This window comes from Lissotriton helveticus, chromosome 4_1 (assembly GCF_964261635.1).
Source record: "Lissotriton helveticus chromosome 4_1, aLisHel1.1, whole genome shotgun sequence".
NCBI lineage: Eukaryota > Metazoa > Chordata > Amphibia > Caudata > Salamandridae > Lissotriton > Lissotriton helveticus.
This window is the reverse complement of record NC_136063.1, coordinates 233,132,537-233,145,637: the sequence shown is the minus strand read 5'-3', so window position 1 is coordinate 233,145,637 and position 13,101 is coordinate 233,132,537.

Sequence of the window (13,101 nt, the reverse complement as noted above, 5' to 3'; positions counted from 1 at the left end):
CTTCGAGGCAACAAATGATAAACATAGAACAGAAATGAAGACACATGGCGGTTCCCGTCGGGACAAATCCGTAGGTCATAGTCAGCAAGACAAAAATCATGATGAGAAGTTGTGTATTGCGCACATCAAAGGACAGAGAAAGAGCGAAGGAGAGAGAGCGAAGGAGAGGGGAGAGAGAGAAACACGGACAGAGAGGTTGAGCGAGAGAAAGACGGACAGAGAGGGGAAGAGAGAGAAAGACAGACAGAGAGGGTGAGCGAGAGAAAGACGGACAGAGAGGGGGAGAGTGAGAAAGATGTGCCAGTAGGAAGTGCAGTTCACCAGGTCCCACATCTGAAACAGATCCATCATCTGAAAGAGAGTCCTGACACCTGAATGGCAAAGTACATACAATTGCACGTGACATCATCGCCTGTCTGCCCCTATGCACCCAGGCAGGTGCACCCCAGCCCCTACTGCCACCCAGCGGTGCATACCCGCACCCAGGCTGCACTGCTCACCAAACGCCACCGGCGTGTAGAAATGAGGGCCAACCATGTGCCTCTGCAAGCCCAAGCCCGGGACCCGCAAACATGGCAGCCTCCACAACATGCAGCTCCGCTCCACGGGCCCCCAGGTCTCACATTTCATGCTGGGTCTTGATTTATCCATGGAAGAGGACATAGTAGTGCACCCAGCATCATCTGGACACCCGCTCAGCCTCATATGTGCCACAAACTCTGTGATCCAGGAGGCAATGCCATGTGGTGGTAGGCCCACGCTGCCCGCTGGCTCAGGCCTACAATGCGGTCCAGCAAAGCACACAAAACCTGAGCCATCCGACCGCTGGGACAGGGCATCATCGCAGGCTGCACACCAGCTCAGCACTTAAGGTGCCCCTACCTCAGTGCACCCAACCTTACCGTCCCGTGGCGGTGTGCCTGTGCCGGCAGCAGTATATCTGGTGCCACCAAGTCTGTGACCCCACAGTCATGGAACCTCTATGATTGGGTATCGTGATGCAGACACCATCATGTCACCTCTGGGCCTGTGGAATGTGATGACGCAGGCCCCTGGGCCCCATTGCCTACATGCACACCACATGGATATACCCCTATAGAGGTTGGAAATGGCGTTGTGCATGTGCACCCGGTCCTTTTTATTGGCAGGGTCTCATGTGATGTGACGCGTGTGCTGGATGGGTGTGGAGTGGGTGTAAACCAGCCATGAGGGAGTAGCAGTGGCATGCTGACAACTAGACCTGTGAGCATCAGATGACTACACGGGGTGCTGGCACATGTGGCGTTGTTGCCCCCACGGAGCGTAAGCATAGTGGGCTGGCCTGGCGTATGCCAGTCCAGCGACAGGGTTTGAACAATGACCTCAGGGCTCTCTGTGTGGTTCCATACTGGGCTGGACAAGGAAGTAACAAATGCGTTTGTCGCTGTTGTTGCATCTGAGCAACCCAGACGACAATCGGCAACGTGTCACCCTGTGACCCAAATCCAACGGCATGAGCCACATTGACATAAGAGGAATTCACTGACCCTACATTCATCCATACCTCCACACTTGAAAGACCATAGAGACAACACATCTGTGTGATTCAGAATGTTTAATGCACATTCAGTGGAGTGTCCCACCTGCTGCAGTAGGGCAGGGCCATGCAAAGCCCACTTTCAAAGGTTGGGCGTGGAGGGCCAGCCAGAGTCCTTCAGGGAATGATAAGTCCAATGGAAGAGCAAGAGTTCAGTTTGCAGTCTGATAGCTGTGTCATTGGCGCACAAACAGAATATGGCAGTCCATGTCGAGGCCCAAGGTGAGTGTCGCAGAGTGTATCGGGGACAGTGGAAGGTGATGATGCAGAGGGCAGAACCAAGCTGAAACCGGCCAAATGGCGGAGGTGAATGCTACAGTTTCCTCCATACCAGTAAGGAGGTTTCATTCACATTCGTCCTCTGCTGTTGAATGTGCCTCACATGTGGGCGGTGCTGGCCTTTCCCCAGCACTGTGTGGCAGTGACACCTCAGAGGCAGGAGGTGGAATATCTGCTGCACTGTGTGGCACTGACACTTCAGGGGGAGGAGATGTAGATGTGGTGGTAGCAGCAGCGTGTATCTGTGCCAGGCCTTGTGGCAGCAATGCCATGAGGATGGTTTTGAGGTCATTGTGGAACCCAGCTACCTCTTGCTGGGGTGCAGCCGTGGCAACCACTCTCTCTGCATTGGCCCACTCCATGTTCTCCATGAGCCTCAGCATGAGTCCCAACTCCCGAGCGAGCTCACTGGAGCAACCCTGACGAGACAGTTGTTCTTGTTGCACAGTCAGGACTCCGGCGATGTCAGCCATGGTTCATTGGAGGGCATGGAGCGGACTGTCGGTGTCTGTTAGAGACTGTGAGTGGTCCCTGATGAGACTTAGACACCCACGTATGGCATCTAGTTTGTCTGCCATGCGGTCGAAGCCCACCCGCACCTGTTCAGCCAGATGCTCCTGGCATCCCAACACACTGTGTTGGAAGTCCATTTGCTCTTCGTGGGGGTCCTGGGAGGCAGCCGTGGTGATGGGTGCTGCCTGCTATGTGATCTGTGTGCGAGGGTGGGTTCTACTCATTGCAGCTGGGCTGCCCTGCTCCTGGAGGTGAGCTGCTGTGACTGTCAATGAACTCTCAGAGGGCGTCGCAGTCAAAGGTGTCGTGGTCCTCTTTGTCATCAGAGAAGAGAGGTTAGGACTGCTCTGCAGGAGGTGGTGATTGTCCCTCTGCAATGTGAAGGGGAGATGCAGTTTAACAATGTGTCCACATGTGTGTTGTCGCATTGTACATGTGTACCTACAGACTGCATGACTGTGTACATCATGGCTGTTTTGAAGGGGCTGCCCATTTGCTGATGAACAGTGGACATTTCAACACCATCATGGCTGTGTGGTTGTACCTGTACATTATCAACTCACATTTCCCTGCAATGCCACTTGTGATTGGCCAGTGTCTACACACAGTCTGAACCATTTGTTTCCTCCGTTCTGTGGTGAAAGTGTTGCAGTTTGTGCCACTTCATTGTCAATGTTGATGTGCTCTGCATGTGATGTGTGTGTGCCGCATTTTGGGGCAGTCGCCCCTGCAGCTCTGCTTTGGCTGCCCCTTAATCCCTTACATGCAGTGTGCCTCTGACGTCTGTGCTTATACAGTGCTGACATGTAGCATGCTTGGGTACATTGTTATCTTGGTGGGAGTTGGGGTCTGGGGCATGGTTTGTCTGCCGATGTGCTCAGCTCAATTGTCCATGTGTGCCATTGTGCCCATCTCCCCCCGTCCCGGGTTGTCACTCACCCTGGTGCTGGTGCGTCCGGTCCTGTTGAGCAGTGTCAGGTCCCTCAACTCCAGCCACCGTCTCCCCACTTATGACTGTGGGCACCATTTCCTTCATGTCTTCCAGCTCCTCCTGTGGCACAGGACTGCCACCTCCAGTCTGCATTGCTGCCTTGCGGTTGTTTGTGAGTTTCTTCTTTGTTTTTCGCTTGACATAATTCCAGCGCCTGTTGACCTCGTCCATTGTCCTCTTCAGCACTCCCACTGCTTTCAGCTTATCCACGATGGCCTGCCATAATCCATTTTTGGTTGCCAATGACACAGTGGAGGTGACGAACAGTTGCTGATGGTGTTTGACCACCTCCGTTATCAGGATCCTGTTTTCCTGCGGACTGAAGCGATTCTTCCTACTCTTCTTCTTCTTGGCCTTCCCTGACCCAGAGGTTCCAGGCAGGTCCTCCGGGGGGGCTTGTGGGGTTCTGGTTCTCCTCTGTACTTGCTCCGGCAACATCTATGGTTCTTCACAAGAGTTTTGGCATTTATTTGTCTGTTTTTCTTCTACTTTTATGGTGATTGTTCCCGCCTGACGTGTATAAATTGGAGGCCTGTGGCTGATTTTCGCTCAGTTTTGCATTGCGCTTGGCCTCATCGCAGCTTTTATTGCGGTCACGTTTCGCATTTTTGCGGCGTGGCGTTGATGTTAATGCGCCCATTGATGAACGATCTGGTGACTATCGCATGGTACGGCCATGTTGTGAATACCTGGTTAACTCAGCGTAAATTTCCTGCGATGGACTGCGATGTTGAGGGTTTTGTTAAGTAACTTTTGCAATGGTTATCATATGTTATTGAGAATATGCCCCCAAATCTTCACCTTGTGTTTCAATTGCTATACCACCCGATATGCGGTAAATCATGCAGTTCACTTACAATGCAAGTCTGTACCAAGCAAATTAACATTGCTCAAATCACAAAATATGAACCGGTGACTGCGAAATTATCTGATTTTAACTCGGACATCTGCCGTAACCTGATAAATAGTTTGTTTATTGCTAATGCCTTTGACTTGGACTTCTTTGCTGACGAGGTACATGTTTGGGACCTCCACTAAGCAAACTGTAGAGTGGGCAGCAATAGTATAAGGGGTGGCCATTCACCTCACCTTCAACTTATGGAGCACTCTTATCTAACTCTAGGGCAGCACTAAGAATGCAATTCTATCTATTTAATATTTATCGGATCAAATCAGTCAGGAAAATGCAAAAGGGGTATAAAATTTGGCAGGTAATGATTGATCATTTAGATCCCTAAGAATTACCTTTTTCTTGGTTAAATATGGTATACTGCTGCCTATATAGTATTTCTGATACTAATATTGCTTCTTTACTTTCTGTTCTTTACTTTTTTTATTTTCTAATTATTTTTGCTAACTATTTGCACCATAAATCTGTTTGTTTGTACGATGTTTTGATATGATATAATGGTTTTATATGTTCTTCTGTATTTGTGGCTTTGAACTGAACGAATAAAAAAAATTAAAAAAAATAAAAAAAAGAATGCAATTCTCCTCCCCCCGAGTCTCCCTCATCGTAAATTAGTCTCTGGTGAAAACAGAGGAAAATCATTGCTCATAACTAATGGAGTCTATTTTCGTGCGGGATTATTTAGCATCTTGTTTGTCATGTGTTAATGCATTACTGGATCTACAGGCATATTCGTATGGAACTACCCTTGATTGTGCACGTTCTGCATTGAAGTCTGTTGGGCCTGGGAACAAATTGCATCTGATTTGTGTTTCTCTGCATTTGGGGAACACAATCATTCTGTTTTTGATCTGGATTCTGTCTACACTTACGCTTTTAGTGTTCAGCAGGAGTGACAAGCAGCGCTCCACTATAACAAATTAATATTTGCATTTACTCGGGGATTATTCACATTTGCTCTATCAGAACCCTGTGTCTGTACCATTTTTTCTCATTCTCATTCTCATTTCTCATTCCGACAGCATCTCTTGCACTCCATTCATTCTAAATTTTTCAGGCTGCACAAAATCTGATTCAGAACACATCAACTGATATCTGTTGTTGCTCGGAATCTGCTTCATTTGCACAAATCATCAATTTCTCCTTAATCTTTTTCTGCTTCGTGTAAAAAAAAAAATCACTGCAATATATAACATAATTCAGAATCTCATCAAAACTTTTAGTTTGCCATCTCATCACCCTCTGCGCTGAATATGAGAACTAAGGGCCTCATTACGATGTCTGTCGGAAAGGCTCCGAATGGCATTTAGATTTTCGTCACCCGTGTCGGAACCCATGTTTCCGACCAACTTAGAAACATTTTCAACCGACCATTTACTATAGAAGGAAATTATTCAGTCGATCCGACGCAGTTCAGACTGGCATTCGAAGAAACTGAGTCGGCCAGAGCCGATTCCCACAGCTTAATGGACAGTGCTTTCAGCCGACCGATTACGATGTCGGATTCCGACAGCCTTTCCGACTAGGTCTGTCTGACATGAAAAGGCTGTCGGAAACTGTTTTTGGGGGCCTGAAGCAGTCCCCCCTTCACCCGGAGGCCTCCGGTTTGGGCCCGTGGGGGTACCCATGGGATCACTCTTTCAAACCATGCACAGTGTGGCAGGCACGTTGGGGTGCCCACCACAGGGTTCAAGGTTTTCCGCAACCACCTCTTTTTGTAATGGGAGCATGTGTTGTCGGTTGGAACACAGGTTCCTCATCATAATCAGTCTGTCAGACTCTCTGAAACTGAGTTGGTCTGAAACAATTGCGACAAGGAGTCAGTCGGAATACTTTCCAACCAACATCGTAATGAGGCCCTATGTTTCAGATTCAAACCCAAAATGAAAGCTGATACAAATCTGCTAACAACTTCTATTTCAGACTCTTCAACTACATTGCAATTGCTGTAAATCTGCATAAACCTTTTATAATGGTATGCACTGACTCTTTTGGCTCTTGTGTAGCTCTCATTATCTTTGCCCAGTATACTTCCTTTTCAAGCACTTTCTTTTTCAAATGCTTTTTCACTGTTCTGTAGTTCTCAGCGACCACTTCAGCTGGAGGATTGTTAGGTGAAACTCTAGCCGGTTCTTCAGTCAACCAAGGGACAGCAGTGATGGAGCAAGGATTCGTGAATAAGAAACTTGCTTGGATATAATCCTCTCATATGATCTCGTAACAAAGTATTAATAATGTTTGTAATACTAATTTTACACAACATTTTACATTTTCTAGAAAAAGGGGAAGCTTGCCTATGTGTTTTACTAACAAGTAACCTGAGTGCAACTAAATATGGCTGCTAACGGCGGAAAATAAACTGCGCATGCGTCAGCTGCATGACGTCTTAACGCTTGGAGGGAAAACTTTGCTTCTGCGCAATAGAATCTAAAATGGCCGCTTGAGAACTCATGTGCTAAGCATCTGTTTGCTGAAACTAAACTGTGTTATGTACTAAATGCTAATGCATAAATAGTCTTTATAAGTAAATAGGATTAGAGTAGAGCTATGTGGTATACAATGAAATCATTTTATTTGAATCTAAAATCTTTTCTTTTTGACCTCTCTGTTAGTTCGTATTTGAGCATCCGTGAATTGCAAGGGTCTGAAAACCACATGAGCTGTAGAGACCACTCTGGAGCAATGAGCTTTAGTCTTGGGACTCGGCCAAGGACACTCTTTCTACATGTCCTGGGAACCAGCTGAACATCCTGAAGACTCAATGGACAACAGTGAAAATTATATCCATTGTTATTGAAACATTATGAACATGGGTGGGAAATAAAGCTTGGGAGAAACAAATTAATGGGCGGGAACATAAGACAATGCTGTTAAGAAAAAGTATAACATTTTGCATGGTGTGATGATCATCCTCTCAACTTGTCCAATCAGAATTAGGAATTTTATAGGTTTGAAACATTTGGGGGTGGAACATGCCATTAAGAAAGTATAATTGGGGTTGTTAGTTAGTTTAGAAAGGTCATTGCTGCCAGAACGCTAAAAGACAGAGATGCTGTCCGAATGCTGATCGAATACCTGATGAAGCAGACTTAGAATTTTTAGAGCAAAATAGAATTCAAAGAAGATTGCAGAAAAATCGAGGAGGCCTGTATTGCTGTGAGTGTGTTTATGGGCCCAAATTAGTATTTAGTGATAGATGTCCGCAGGTTGGTGGCCAGTTGGATCAGTTTGCTGGTAGCAGAGGTATAGTTTTTTTTGATTAGTTTGGTGATTATTGGTTATAGATTTATGTATTAACAAAACCTGTTTGTATATTGTTTTATAATGTCTGGAAATTCCCGGGAGATGTACAGCGGGTGATTAATGGAAATCACACTGCAGTGAAGTTACTCATCGGTTTTTAGAAATTATGTTGTGAATAAGTGAGAGTGATTGTTAGCAAAGAGTTTGCTGGTGAAATGCTGGTGTTATAATACCTATTAGGTGTAACACTGGAAGAGTAACAGGTTCTACTAAGCTTGAGGGAAGGGTAAACGGAAAGGTTGTACTCACAGTGTATGAAGAGTAAGCGGAATGGTTTTACTTGTAGTGAAAGGAATCAAATATTAGCTTTGTGAAACAGACAGAGTAGCAAATGTTTATATGTTGTTTTCAATAAAAGTTTGGTAGAAGGTTAAAGCAGCGGATGTGTGACAAAGACAGGGAATTGTAAAGGGAGGGTCAGTTGTTGCACTGACGTCACAAAGTGCTGCGCTGAGATTGGCCAAAACAGCAGGCGTGTGAGTTACGGAGGATTGTAAAGGAGGGATCAGTAGTAAGGAGTGAATACTGACGACACAATAGAGCCGCGCTAGTATTGGATAAAATATTTTGTATAATTGACCTTGATTGGATGGAAAAATAAAAACGGCGATAAGATTGGAGAAACTAAGTGTAAACAAAGGGAAAATTATTCGACAAAATAGAAGCAGTAATAGTAATAGATAACGAAGTTTGTATGTGGACATACGATCCAACTTTAATAGGGAATAGCCCAGATAGAAGAAATTTTTGTTTTGCTAGACAAGAATACATAAGAAGAATAACTTATAAAATGTACGGTGAGAAAAGAAAAATGTAATTTATACAGAGAATCAATAATTATTTCAAGAAAGATAAACCTATTAAGACTAGAGGATAAATTCTTATCCCACCACCAAAGACTCATGCTTCATTTATGATGATGGAAAAAGGTTATCATGCATGTGTATCGTTAGAAAACTGGATTCAATACACAAAAGGTGATGGAACATTGGCTTTCCCAGAAAATGGTACATTTAATGGAAGAATTCCTCAGAATTTAAGAAATAGATTGAATGAGTGAAAGCCCAGACCTAGATTTACTCAGTATGATGCTTTGGAAGAATGGGAAATGGAGGCCTTTGATCGAGATAGGTCTAGAAGTACCAGGGGTCATAGAGGATTTTATCCTAAAACAATGCATATTTCACGTGAAGATCAGATGAAACAATGGAGACAGGCAACGGTTTCAGAAGGACTGTATCCTGTAATAATGTCAGAGTAGCAGTCTGGAGGTCAGTGTACGAGAAAAACCAAGCACATGACAGGTTGTGGAGAATCAGAAGTTGAGTTTATGGAAGATATTCTAACAAAGAATCCTCTGACATATCAGGAGGGACCCAATAGAAATGTACCAAGTGCTCCTCCCCTAGAAACCCCGTTAGTTCCTCAAATTTTGCTTGATTTATTAAATGGAAGAATATTACAGGAGAAGGAAAGAGAAGCAATCAATACAAATAGAAATGAACTAATACAGAAAATAACCCTATTGAGTGTACACCCTGAAGCATTAACTACACCAGTAACTATAGGACCTGTTGTTCCACTGTATGGGGATAAAGGAAGTTGTCCATACCCTCCAGTTATGGCCACTCCTGTAATAGAACCTAGAGAAGAGAACATAATATTTGAAGATCAAGCTAGTGAATGTGAATCAGTAATTTCACTAATGGATTTGCCAATACTGTTCTCTGATACTAACTAAGTTTGGCTATATCAAAAAGCATTCAGGCAGTGTGGAATCACAACAGATCCATACTGGTCCTGCACTGTGAGATGAGGCAGGTCTACTCCTGGCATAGATTTCTCTGCATATGCGTGTGGGGAAGCTTTTACCTTAGATTGTCAATGAGAGCAATGACTGGAACATGTCCTATTATGCTAAGGAATTTTAAAAAGTCAAACAACTACACAATATTGGATATCATCTCACAAAATCGAGGAAACGAGGTTGGTATTCAATCTTTCTAATTTCTCATAAAATGTGTGTTAGAAATGGGATTTCTGGTTGGCTGAGGCTTGCGCCAAAGCCAGGCAGAAACCACCACTCTAGTCAGGGCAAGGGAGTTACACACCAAGAATAACCCCTGCTCACCCCCTTGGCAACGTGACACGAGCAGTAAGGCTTATCCCGGAGGCAATGTGTAAAGCATTTACGCACGCACCCACCAGCAACAACATCCCAGGCCACCCACAAAAGGAACTCCACACAAGGTTATATCAAAAAATAGCCTTTGTATTCTCAAAACACATTAGAGTAATAATCACATTACGTACACGGTGACAATATTTGGGCAATATTTACAAGGGATTATGTACACATGACAGGGCCACGTGGGCCACTGCCGGAATCATCACAGAGTGAACTTGGTAAAGAAATAATAAAAGAATATATGAACTTAGAACATAGCCAGTAATCACTGGCAGACCCTATACTCAGCGTCAACCTGTAATATAAATCATAACAGGCACAATCTCCCGCAAGTCTAAATACCTTAGACCCTAATAACCTAAGTAAACATTACACTAGGGGCGTAACTCACACAGGGAAGTATAATCTCCATAACACAAACCTAAACAGGTAGCACAACCTCATATGAATAAACCATATCTTAGAGGTATCAAACAGGGTGCGCAAAACATAGTATACACAATACATTTCCTAGCACCCAAAAGCATTAGCACACAAATCACTTTAGCACATAAATCACATTAGCACATAAATCACATCAGGGCCTGCGCCCTATCAAAGTAACTATTCCCCTGGCCAACTGGCCATCTAAAAAGGGAGGGCTCAGACACCCTATGTCCAGAGAGTCAGGGCTGCTGCCTAGGCAGCGAAAGTGAAGGTGGCGCCACTGCGCAAAAACCTAAACGTTGCAGCTGCCCACTACTTGCTGGGCAGCTGAGAACAATGAACTGGAGGCCTAAACGCTGCAGCTGGCACTAAGTGCTGCGCAGCTGTGGAAGGCCAAGGTAGGGCGAAGGAGTGCGTCTCACTCCTAGGTTCAATTAGAACATGTCCCCTGAAAGAAATACCTAAACGGTGCAGCTGCCCACTACTTGCTGGGCAGCTGGAAAGTAAACTGCGGCATGGGCTCTCACTGGCCCTTAGGACAAAACTGCCACATGTTGGAGCCCTCTAGGCTCTGAAATCAACTATCCCCAGGGAGCACACTGGCTCCTTAAATGATGGGGCCTCTCGGGGGGAAGAACTGGCTCCTGAGTCATAATAAAGCCTGGGCCCCTCGGGGCCCTGGAACACAGGGGTGGCCACTTGGGGGAGCCATCTAAGCTCTAGCATGAATGAGGCCGCCGAGGGAGCGCGCTGGCTCTGGGGATCACTTAGGCCATGTTTTGAGCCTTTGGGCTCTTGAAATAAAAGCAAAATGGCAGCACTGTGGGAGCAACTCGGGGCTCTTGAAGAAAATATGCCCCACTGTTGGAGCGACCCACTGAGCACACGGGGCCGCTCTGACTTCGTGCCCTACTGGCACCACATTCGTCGCCTCCCCCCGGAGCCCTACTCACCGGCTCTGTTGGGGGAGGCTCTTTTTCCTCGTAGAAGCGGCGGGAGCAGGCACCGGCAGAGTGCCTTGTGCCCTCTCCGCAGGCAATAGGCGGTGGGGCTCTCTCTCTCTTCACGAGAGCCCCGCCTTCACAAGGCGCCTGGCTTCACCTGGTCCCCCATCTCGGGACCGGGACTTGGGAGGTGGAGCCCTCAAGGTTCCGGGCTCCTCATCTTCCGGGCTCCCTCCAGCGCATGGGAGCCCCACGACACTCGCGCTGCTTCCTCTTCCATCGGCCCAGCCGCAGACCCCGCCCACGTCGCAGGCAGCCTGCCTGACTTCCGGGCGGCCGCGGCTGGGCGGCAATCTCCGGCGGCAATGAGGGGTAGGCTCCCTCGGGACTCAAGCGCTAAAATAAAGGCAGTATGCGGGGTGGGCACCCGCTAGGGCTCTCCTAAGTGGGGTGAGCACCCGTAAATTTTAAATCCACAACAAAGATGCAGGGTGGGCACCTGCGCACCATAACCACCCAATAAGAAGGGTGGGCACCCTCAAGGCATGAAAGGAGGGGGAATCCCTACGAGGGGGATACCCTCGGGAAGGGCTGCAGCGCTGCACTGCTCAGCCCCCAGGCTCTCCCTTTCCTAGGGAAGTTAAATGAAAGCAGAATAAAGCGCTCAGTCTACAAATAGAGTGCAGGAAGGCTGTAACAAAGCCTTGGCAACATCAAAAAGGAGGCAATAGTTCCCAGAAGTCCTGGGCAGCAAAGATAGAGCAACACAGCTCCCCAATAAGGAAATTCCTCCAGGCATCCAGGGGCTGGGCACGGCCCAGGGAGGCAAGCCTTACCCTGGGCCCCAGCAGCAGCATGCCCCTGGTAGATTCAAGTACAAGACAAGAATATTCTACATGAGGTCGCAGCCCCTTTTTATACACAGAAATCCTTTGTCTCCAAAGGTGCAGGCAAGGGGAGAACCAGAGGCAACTGGTTCTGGAGCACTTTGTTTTGCTCAGCCCCTCTCCCTATTCACCGGACAGGCCAGGGACATCAGACACACCACAAGGGGTGGAGCCAGCATTGTGGAGGGAAGGCCCAGCCCTATTCAGGTCCCAGGTGCACCTCCTCCTTCCCATCAACATGCAGATCTCTCCATTCACCACCGGGCAGACCCATGCTGACTCCTGAAGCCAAGCACACCAGCCAGCTCCATCCAATCACAAGCCAGACAGTCAATTCACATTCACTGCACAGACATGCCAACTTCTAAAAGTGGCACTTCTCCACTAGACACATTAAATTTGCGCACACCGTCACGCAGCATTTAATCTCACGAGTTCGCACATAGCAAACTCGCCCATGCACTCCCCACATCAGGAACTACCATGGACACTACGGGAGGGCAGGCCAATCTCACCACACACACTCAGAGAGCGCAATCACTTTACACTGGGCCACAGCGCTAAAGTGCGCAGAGACCAGAAATCACTAACATCATATCATTATTAAAGGCAAAAAGTTCAGGGGTGAACCTGCCAAAAGGGCCAAGTCCAGCAATGTGCCTCCACTGTATTTACTTCTTTTATGGGTGCCTATTTATACGAAAGGAACATTTCCCCAAATCAGGCTTGGAGACAGTTTGATTTTGTGATTCGTCTGTCATTTTCACCTACAACAATGTTTTATTGATGATTAAAGTAAATGTCATTGAGAGTGAGATTTTGATGCTTGAATATACCCAGCCATTCAAGAGTTGTGCATACAGTTACTTTTCCATTATAAATCAACCTTATTAAGACCTTCTTCTAAAATCCACGATGGCTGAAATTTTAGCAGAATAGTAAGAGTTAACTAAGCCAACTCTCAATTGGGCACATTTCCTTCGCTCTCCACCTCCTAACATCTGCAAATTCCTTCCTTACGCCTGCTATCTGGCTGGGGCACAGTGGACTGGGGGTAGGTAAGCCTTGCATTCCCTGCCTGTGT